Consider the following 9681-nt stretch of genomic DNA (forward strand, 5'->3'; position numbering starts at 1 on the left):
TCCGGTACTGGGCGATGATCTTGCGGCGTTTCGGCTCTAACATCCTGTGCGTACGTGGGTGCCATCATCGTGCTGTTCTGTAGACTGCAAGCTTAAAGAGCCCTACGGTCTACAGAACAAAGAGCAGCAGTGCTGGGAGATCGTGTCTCCCTGCTCTATTGTGGAGATTAATTATTTTGGCGCTGCACACGTCGATGCAGTTAAAAGTGGCAGTAGCTCCTCTTATCATGAGGTCCTGGGAAACTGCACCTTTTGCCCCCACCCCAATATCTACGCTACTCCATCAGAGTTAATAATTGTGACAGAGCTGTTGCAGGAATCTCTGCATTCACACATTCCAGAATCATTTATTGTTTTGCTGGTGTCACCCTAGTTGGCAGTTGCTTGTTTTTTGTCACTAAAGCAGGGAGATTGAACTTTTTTCTATTCTTTCACTCTTAGCAATGGTTCAGTTAAAATCAGAAGAAACTCTGAAGTACAATGTCAGTCTTCTGTTTTATTTTATACAGAAACCAGGATGGGGGACATATATACCAAGATGGGGGACATATATACCAGGATGGGAACATATATACCAGGATAGGGGACATATATATCAGGATAGAGGGCAATATATACCAGGATGGGGGACATATATACCAGGATGGGAACATATATACCAGGATGGGGGACATATATAATCAGGATAGAGGACAATATATACCAGGATGGGGGACATATATATCAGGATAGAGGACAATATATACCAGGATGGGGAGGATATACAGTTAGGTCCAGAAATATTTGGACAGTGACACAATTTTTGTTATTTTAGCTGTTTACAAAAACATGTTCAGAAATACAATTATATATATAATATGGGCTGAAAGTGCACACTCCCAGCTGCAATATGAGAGTTTTCACATCCAAATCGGAGAAAGGGTTTAGGAATCATAGCTCTGTAATGCATAGCCTCCTCTTTTTAAAGGGACCAAAAGTAATTGGACAAGGGACTCTAAGGGCTGCAATTAACTCTGAAGGCGTCTCCCTCGTTAACCTGTAATCAATGAAGTAGTTAAAAGGTCTGGGGTTGATTACAGGTGTGTGGTTTTGCATTTGGAAGTTGTTGCTGTGACCAGACAACATGCGGTCTAAGGAACTCTCAATTGAGGTGAAGCAGAACATCCTGAGGCTGAAAAAAAAGAAAAAATCTATCAGAGAGATAGCAGACATGCTTGGAGTAGCAAAATCAACAGTCGGGTACATTCTGAGAAAAAAGGAATTGACTGGTGAGCTTGGGAACTCAAAAAGGCCTGGGCGTCCACGGATGACAACAGTGGTGGATGATCGCCGCATACTTTCTTTGGTGAAGAAGAACCCGTTCACAACATCAACTGAAGTCCAGAACACTCTCAGTGAAGTAGGTGTATCTGTCTCTAAGTCAACAGTAAAGAGAAGACTCCATGAAAGTAAATACAAAGGGTTCACATCTAGATGCAAACCATTCATCAATTCCAAAAATAGACAGGCCAGAGTTAAATTTGCTGAAAAACACCTCATGAAGCCAGCTGAGTTCTGGAAAATAAGAATTATTCTTACCGATAATTCGGTTTCTAGGACCTTCCACGACAGCATAGGAGGTTGTCTCTCCACGCCCTAATTGGGACAGGAAGTTCAAGAGGTTTAAAAGGACCCTCCCACCTCCCACAGCCAGTGTCTTACAAAGAATCCATAGCATATGAGAAGTACTACACATTCAGGAATATATGAATACATAGGGGAGGGAATTACCTGCTGTCGTGGAAGGTCCTAGAAACCGAATTATCGGTAAGAATAATTCTTATTTCTCTAGTCCCTTCCACGACAGCATAGGAGAAATACCAAAGAATTGATACCTAGGGGGGGACCACAGCCTGCAGGACTTTCCTGCCAAAGGCCAAATCCCTGTTGGAATCCAGATCCAGACGATAATGCTTCGTGAAAGTATGGAGCGAAGACCACGTAGCCGCCTTGCAGATCTGCTCAGGGGAGGCCCCTGCCCGTTCGGCCCAGGAGACAGAGGTAGCCCTGGTGGAGTGCGCCGTGAATCCAGTAGGTGGAGAGAGATGCTGAGCGAGGTATGCATCTCTAATTGCCCGCACAATCCAGTTGGCGACGGTACTCTTAGCCACCTTCTTGCCCTTATTGCGGCCAAAGGGCTGGATGAACAGGTTAGAATCAAGGCGCCAAGAAGCAGTAACCTCTAGGTAGTGCAACACTATCCGACGGACATCCAAAGAATGAAACACTTCCTCACCCGGAGTCCGAGGATTCTGACAGAAGGAAGGCAGGACGATGGACTGCGAACGGTGAAAATCCGAAACCACCTTGGGAAGGAAGGAAGGGTCCAGCTGAAAAACAATGCTGTCATCTCTGATGGTCAGGTAAGGTTCCCTAACAGACAAAGCCTGAAGTTCGCCGACTCTGCGAGCAGATGTAATAGCCACAAGAAAAGCAGTCTTGTGAGAAAGGGAACGAATGTTACAAGAGCACAGAGGTTCAAACGGAGACTGAGATAGTCCTGTAAGGACCACATTGAGATCCCAGCGAGGCGTCAGGACCCTCTGACGTGGACAGAGTCTACTAGCGGACACAAAGAACCGACGGATCCAACGATGATCTGCCAGAGCCGTGTCAAAGACTGCACTGAGTGCTGACACCTGAACTTTCAGGGTGCTAGGCCTAAGACCTAAGTCTAAACCACTCTGGAGAAAGTCCAGAATCTGCGCAATATTAGGCCGAAGAGGGTCAGGAGGCCGAGAACCACACCAGGAGGAAAATCTCTTCCAGATTTTGTTGTATATACTATTAGTCACAGGTTTACGGTTCTTCTGTAGCGTAGCCACAACTTTGTCAGAAAGCCCTTGGGCCTTCAGTGCCCGGGCCTCAGAAGCCAGGCAGCCAAGTTGAGTTTCTGGGGAGCCGGATGGAAAATCGGACCCTGGGACAGTAAGCTGGGGTCCGAACCTAAGAGGACTGGGCCGTCGATTCCTAGCGTCATGACCAGGCTGTACCAACTCCTCCGGGGCCACAGAGGGGCTACCAGTATAGTTGGGACCCCCTCGTCTCTGATCTTCCTCAGGGCCCGTGCGAGAAGAGGAAGAGGGGGGAACGCGTAAGCGAGGCGAAAGGACCAACTGTGGCAGAAAGCGTCTACCCCTAACGCCTCGTCCCTTGGGTTCAGGGAGAAATATGTTGCGACCTTGCGATTCCCTGCCGAGGCAAAGAGGTCCACCTCTGGTGCACCCCACCTTGCCACTAGAGAGCAGAACACCGCCTGATCCAGGCTCCATTCCCCTGGATGAACATCCCGACGACTCAGGAAATCCGCCTGAAGATTGAGGGAGCCCTTCAGATGGACCGCAGAAAGGGAGAGCAGAGATTGTTCTGCCCATTGAAAGATTCGGGAGGATACTGACTTCAGGGCGCCTGAGCGTGTACTGCCCTGATGGCGGAGATGTGCCACTGTTGTGACATTGTCTGAATATACCAGGACGTGAGAGTCCCGGACGAGGTCCAGAGCCGCAAGGAGGGCTTCCCTGACTGCCCTGAGCTCCCTGTAGTTGGAGGATTGGGAGCTGACGTAAGGACTCCAGACCCCTTGAAATGGGGAATTTGCCACCATTGCCCCCCATCCTCGTAGGCTGGCATCTGTGGTCAGTGTAACCAGGGGTTTCTGAGTCCAGGCAACCCCCACCTGCAGGTTGGCGGGACTCAGCCACCAGAGAAGGGATGAGGAGACGGACTCCGAGAGGCGAAACCTTCTGTTTAGGGATGACGGGAGTCTGTCCCAATGTGCCAGGATATGATCCTGGAGACACCGAGAATGGGCCTGAGCCCACCTGACTGAAGGAATTCAGGATGTCATGGAACCCAGAGCTGACATAGCCGCTCGAAGCTTCGGGCGAGCCTGCCTGCGAAGCTTTGATATTTTGGCTAACAGAGCTATCCTGTGGCCCTCTGGGAGAAAAGATGCCTGTCGGAGTCCAGCAGCACTCCGAGAAACTGCCGAGTGGAGGAGGGGGTTAACTGTGATTTTTTGAGATTGGGAATCCATCCCAGAGACCGAAGGATTCCCAAAGACCTTTCCACATGGCTCCGGAGGGTTGGAGCAGATGGAGCCATGAGAAGAAAGTCGTCCAAATATGGAACCAGACAGATACCCTGCAACCTTATGAAGGCGACCACCTCTGCCATGATCTTGGAAAAGATCCTTGGAGCTGAGGAGATCCCGAAGGGAAGTACATTGAATTGGAAATGAAGTACTTCCTCCCCGTGAAGCACCGCAAACCTGAGGTATTGCCTGTGTCCCGGATGGACGGGTACATGGAAGTAGGCGTCTTTCAGATCTATAGAGGCCATCTGATGGTGTAGACCTATCAGGGGAATAGCTGATTTCACCGACTCCATCTTGAACCGCCGGTACCTGACCTGACGGTTTAGACGTTTTAAATTGATAATTATACGGACGTCGCCGGATGGCTTCTTGACCAGGAAGAGACGGGAGTAGTGTCCTACCCCTTCTTCCTGACTCGGGACTGGGGAAACGACCCCCGAGTGCACTAGCTCTATAATCTTTGTGTACAACAGAGCCTGTGAACCCGGTGACGCCAGCGCCGTGACTCGGAGACCCGGAAGAGGGGGGGGAATGAATTCTATGAGAAGACCGTCCGAGATGATCTTCAGAACCCATTGGCAAGTGGTTATGGACTGCCACTGGGGAAGAAACGCTGAGAGTCTTCCCCCCACCCGGGCCGAGTCACTGTTTGTCCTGCTGAGGACGTTGCTGATGGGGAGGGATGAGGATGTTTCTCCCTCTACCTTTGGGATAGCTCCACCTGCCAGCCTTCCTTTTCCCTCTGGGCTGGGAGGCCTGAGGCATCGAGGGACGAAAGGACCGCTTCCTGTTAGGTCTAGGATCGGGCAAGGCCTTACGATCGGTCGCCTTGTCCAGGATATCATCCAGGGCAGGCCCAAACACTAAATCCCCTTTAAACGGAAGTGAACAAAGCCTCATTTTGGAGGTGGAGTCTCCGCTCCAGGCCTTAAGCCAGAGGGCACGTCGGGCAGAGTTAGAAAGCACCGAGGTCCTGGCTGCCAGGCGGACAGATTCCACCGAGGTATCTGCCAGAAAACAGGTAGCCTTCCTAAGCAAGGGAAGGGATTCCAGTAATTCCTCCCTAGGGGTCCCTTGGGAAATATGAGCCTCCAACTGGTCTAACCACCTAATTAGGGACCTGGATACGCAGGTGGAGGCAATGTTGGCTTGAATAGAGGAAGACGATGCCTCCCAGGACCGCTTCATCAGGCCCTCTACCTTCCTATCCATCTGATCCTTCAGTTGGGAAGTATCCTCAAAGGGAAGAGCCGTTTGCTTAGCCACCCTAGCCACCTGAACGTCTACTCTTGGGACCTCCCAATGTAGTCCCGAAGGTTCCAGAGGAAACCGGCGTCTAAGGTCGCTCCGTACCCGCCTCTCAGGAAATTCCCATTCCTGAGAGACAATATCCAAAACATTGGCATGAACTGGGAATCCCAACTGTTTGACTGACTTCAGGCCAGCAAACATTTCGTCCTGGATTGAAGGAAGAGACTGCACTTCCTCTAAACCCATAGTGCTCCGAACTGCCCCAATAAGATCCCCCAACTCTTCCGAGTGAAATAGAAAGGACTGGTCAGACCCCCCAGATGGAAATCCTTCATCAGGACCCTCAGAGGTGGAATCAGCGTCCTCCTGATCAGATGGGGTCGACAGGAGTCTCCTCTTTTTTGGAGGAGAGGGTCCAGGAGCAGGGCCAGGAGCAGGGTCAGGAGCAGGGCCAGGAACAGGAAGGGAGGCCAGAGAGGCCCTAATCTCCTGTTTCATCATGGACCGCAACTCATCTATCAGAGATGGTTGTTCGGCCCTAATAATCTGCTCCGTACATTGCTGGCAAAGCTTTTTATCCCATACTGCAGGGAGCTTCTTTATACAGATAGGACATTTTTTAATTTTTCCACTCTGTCAGGTCTATCAGGCTTATCGGACTTGTCAGCTTTTTCTGACTTCTCAGGCTTCTCTGATTTTTCATTTCTGTCAGTTTTCTTGGTGGCCTTGTCCTCCTAGAAAACACAGACCATAGAGCCATAAATCATCTGATGAGACCTATGTCCGAGGGACCATTCCCCTCCATACTCACAGTAGCAGGGGGCACACTGGGTTCTGCAGATGCAGCTGCAGCGGAAGACATGACAGGGAGCACGGTTGCTTACCATGATCTGATGTCTTCGTGGCAGCCCTTATGCAAAAGGGCCTGCCCCCCCAGTGACGGTGCACGTTCCCCGCCTCCCGCATCCGGTCCTGGGCAGGCCGTGTCACCGTCGGCGTGCCTCCACGCTGCCTCCGCAAACCGGAAGCGCTCGACCGGAAGTCCGCAAGACCGGAAGTCCCGCCCCCGGGAGCACCTCCGGATCGCTCCGGCAGCGTGCATGCGGGAAGCGGCCGGCGGCTCAGGGAGGACGCCGGCCGGGGAGCTCAACAGCCTGCATCACCCCTCAGGAGGATCCGGAAGGCTGGAGCAGCGGTCCCCCACAGCGTGAGGGAACAGCAAGGGAGGAGCGGTGAAGGCCCGACCGATGCTGTCCGGCTTAAGGTAACAGGGGAAGAAGGAAAAAGAAAAAAAAAAAAAAAATATACTGTAGTTCGCCGGCCACCACAGCATAGGAGAAAAAACAAAACCTCTCCATGCCCCATGGGGACAGGAAAGACATTGGCTGTGGGAGGTGGGAGGGTCCTTTTAAACCTCTTGAACTTCCTGTCCCAATTAGGGCGTGGAGAGACAACCTCCTATGCTGTCGTGGAAGGGACTAGAGAAAGTAATCTATGGACAGATGAGACAAAGATCAACCTGTACCAGAATGATGGGAAGAAAAAAGTTTGGAGAAGAAAGGGAACGGCACATGATCCAAGGCACACCACATCCTCTGTAAAACATGGTGGAGGCAACGTGATGGCATGGGCATGCATGGCTTTCAATGGCACTGGGTCACTTGTGTTTATTGATGACATAACAGCAGACAAGAGTAGCCGGATGAATTCTGAAGTGTACCTGGATATACTTTCAGCCCAGATTCAGCCAAATGCCGCAAAGTTGATCGGACGGCGCTTCATAGTACAGATGGACACTGACCCCAAGCATACAGCCAAAGCTACCCAGGAGTTCATGAGTGCAAAAAAGTGGAACATTCTGCAATGGCCAAGTCAATCACCAGATCTTAACCCAATTGAGCATGCATTTCACTTGCTCAAATCCAGACTTAAGACGGAAAGACCCACAAACAAGCAAGACCTGAAGGCTGCGGCTGTAAAGGCCTGGCAAAGCATTAAGAAGGAGGAAACCCAGCGTTTGGTGATGTCCATGGGTTCCAGACTTAAGGCAGTGATTGCCTCCAAAGGATTCGCAACAAAATATTGAAAATAAAAATATTTTGTTTGGGTTTGGTTTATTTGTCCAATTACTTTTGACCTCCTAAAATGTGGAGTGTTTGTAAAGAAATGTGACAATTCCTACAATTTCTATCAGATATTTTTGTTCAAACCTTCAAATTAAACGTTACAATCTGCACTTGAATTCTGTTGTAGAGGTTTCATTTCAAATCCAATGTGGTGGCATGCAGAGCCCAACTCGCGAAAATTGTGTCACTGTCCAAATATTTCTGGACCTAACTGTATGTGGTGCCCCAGCGGTCTGGTTGCCACAGTAGTGTTGTCCCACAAAGATCAATACTAAGCCTGGAAGCAAGAGGGGGGAGTCCCATGGCCAGTAATTACCTACAAACAATGCAGTTCCTACTCAGGTCAGCAGGGGGAGCTCTGTCCTGGGGGAGGAGTTAGTGAGGAAAAACGGTTATAACCAGTCAGTTTTCGTCAGAGTGAGTTTTCAGTCAGAGAGAAAAGTGGCAGTTGAGAGCAGACGGCTGAGGAGAGAGGAGCTTGAGTGATGAGCTGGAGTAGTGCGGACATGCAAGCTGGGGTCTGGGGCTAAGATAGCTCAGCCCAGAAAAGCGAGGTCTGCAGAGAGGCACAGGAGGAAGATTCTGGGGAGAGCGGAGCTGAACCGGCTCGCCTCAGAAGAAAACGCCACAAACCGGACACCTGAGTCCGTGGTTACCAGGGTGCTTGAGGCCCGGTAACGGAATCCAAAGGGCAGGAGGACTGCAGGTCTCCTGGCCCCAAAACAACCCGAAGGTACAGCCGCACATCAGGGACTCTGAGTCGTTGCCATAAGAGCGGCACCAGTGAATGCCCGCGCAGCCTACCATACGGGTAACAGGTAGTACTACAAGTCCCAGCATAGAGGGCCTCTGTTGGACTAACGCAGCGGGGTCCTGTAGAAAAGACGAAAGGCGTAGGGAGAAGGCCTCAATACTCACCTGGCCAGGGAGATACCCCCCAACTGCTTCCAGGCCGACCGGATCGCTACCACCATCTGTACCGGTCTGCCAGGACTTCACCGGTTGTGAAAGAGTAAAAGGAAGGAGGTAAAGAAACTAGTGTGTTGGTCCATTATTATCCGTATCCCAACCCCGCACTCTGAAGTTCACCGGGTTCCCAAAATAGACTTTGCAACCGTGCCCCGGGGTCTCGCTCCATCTGTGGGGAGCACAATCACCTCAGCTGCACCATCGCCAACTGCCCCGGGGAACCCGCAGAGCAGCGGCGGCCCACATAGCCGCAAAACCACAGGTGGCGTAACGAATTTTACCTAATATTAACTATAACTCCCTTCATCATCATCTCCCCTTATTATTAAAAGACACCGCAAGGGTCACGGAACCGGATCTCTGCCACCGCTGTACCCCCAGTCCTGGGCGAGTGTGTCATATATACCAGGATGGGGGACAATTATGCCAAGATGGGGACATATTTACCAGAATGGAGGATATATATATATACCAATATGGGGGACATATATACCAGGATGGGGGACATATATACCAGGATGGGGACATATTAGAGATGTGTCGGTCGCGAACGATCCGACACAAAGATCCGGCACCCTGTTGTGACTGACAGGAACCGGATCCCCAAAGAGAGACACTGAAATCTCTAAACGGCTCTTTTTGCCGCTGAAACCCCGCCCACCCGTGGCTAAACCCCACCCACTCAACAATCTAATTGGTCCCTTGTAAGTGGGTGGGGTTTAGCCACGGGTGGGCGGGGTTTCAGCGGCGTCACTATAATCTTAAATATGTGTTCACCTGGGGTGAACACATATTTAATAAGGAGCCGAGAATGATGCGAATGAGCCGTCTCTTTTTGGTGAGCAGAGCCATGGGAACCGGATCACCAAAAAGAGCCGGACTGCCCATCACTAGGACATATATACCTGGATGTAGCCAAGGATGGGGATATCTATACCAGGATGGGGGACATATATACCAAGATAGGGGACAATATATACCAGGATGGGGAGGATATATACCAGGATGGGGAAATATTTACTAGAATTGGGGACATATATACCAGGATGGGGGACAATATATACCAAGATGGGGACATATATACCTGGATGTAATCAGGGATGGGGATATCTTTACCAGGATGGGGGACATATATACCTGGATGGGGGGCATATATACCAGGAAGGAACCCAGCATAGGGAGCATATATTTCTGGAAGGG

The sequence above is a fragment of the Anomaloglossus baeobatrachus genome, chromosome 9 (assembly GCF_048569485.1).
Source record: "Anomaloglossus baeobatrachus isolate aAnoBae1 chromosome 9, aAnoBae1.hap1, whole genome shotgun sequence".
In the NCBI taxonomy this organism is placed as follows: Eukaryota; Metazoa; Chordata; class Amphibia; order Anura; family Aromobatidae; genus Anomaloglossus; species Anomaloglossus baeobatrachus.